Source organism: Tupaia chinensis, unplaced genomic scaffold, assembly GCF_000334495.1.
Source record: "Tupaia chinensis unplaced genomic scaffold, TupChi_1.0 Scaffold139437_1, whole genome shotgun sequence".
Taxonomy (NCBI): domain Eukaryota; kingdom Metazoa; phylum Chordata; class Mammalia; order Scandentia; family Tupaiidae; genus Tupaia; species Tupaia belangeri.
In genome coordinates this window covers 1-1,117 of record NW_006199322.1, presented here as the reverse complement: position 1 = coordinate 1,117, position 1,117 = coordinate 1, and the positions used below count along the sequence as shown (strand labels likewise).

Here is a 1,117-nt window from a genome sequence, read left to right as displayed (position 1 = left end):
TTACCTATTTTTTGCCTAGATGATCTGTCCATAGGGGATAGTGTGGTGTTGAGATCGCCAACAATTTGTGTGTTGCAGTCTATCTCCCCTTTTAGATCTAACAGTATTTTCTCCACATAATTGGGTGCTCCTGTGTTAGGTGCATAGATATTTTTAAGTGTTATGTGTTCTTGATCTATAGAGCCTTTCACTATGATATAGTAGTGCCCTTCTTTGTCTCTTCAAGCAGTTTTTGTTTGTTTGTTTGTTTTTTCTTTTTGAGAAATTTTTGCTACAGGGCATGTGCGCTCTCCAGAAAGAAAGAGAGACAGAGAGACAGATAGCGAGAAATCACGCCCCAGGGGGGATGGCCACGCTGCAATCCCTTCTCCTCCATTCTCCTCTCAGGATCTTGGGCACGCATGCACACATGCCCGGCTTGTTTAAGTTGCCACGTCCGGCACTCAATCCATGGTCGACTACATGGGAGTCCAGCGACATAGCCATTACGCTAACTGTTGGTCCCCGAGCAGTTTTTTTTTTTTCAATATATACTTTTATTTAGAAAACAGCACTAACAGCATAACCATAGACGGTCACTCACAAATCTGTACCAGGAAGCACAGTATCTTTAAAATGTGTTGTTTTTCACACATAATTTTTAATTATAGCATTATTATTATTTGGTACTAGGATCAAAGACGACATTTAGATTCTTCAGCTTTGGGGCATTTAGTAACATGATGACGATTGTCTAGTCAGGCAGAGGAAAGAAATTCAAAAGCAGTTTCTTTTTCTTCTGACAATTCTTTGGCAGTAAAATCCATCTTCTCACGTGAGAAATCATTAACAGGGAGGCCTTCAACAAACTTCCAGGTCTTATTCTTAATTACAACAGGGAATGAGTAGAGCAGATCATCAGGAATACTATAGGAGTTGCCATCAGAAATGACACCCATGGACACAAACTCTCCCTCTGGAGTTCCAAACCAGATGTCTCTGACATGGTCAGTGATGGCTTTTGCTGCAGACATTGCACTCGATAGTTTCCGGACCTTGATGACATCAGGACCACGCTGCTGCACAGTCTTGATGAATTCTCCCTTAAGCCAGCTGTCATCTTTCAGAGCTTCATAAA

General features: G+C 41.5%; 1 pseudogene; it reads right to left on the bottom strand.

Annotated features, from left to right (window-relative positions):
- Window positions 1-521: 521 nt before the first annotated feature.
- On the bottom strand, window positions 522-1,112 carry LOC102498581 (malate dehydrogenase, cytoplasmic pseudogene; annotated as a pseudogene).
- Window positions 1,113-1,117: the final 5 nt, after the last annotated feature.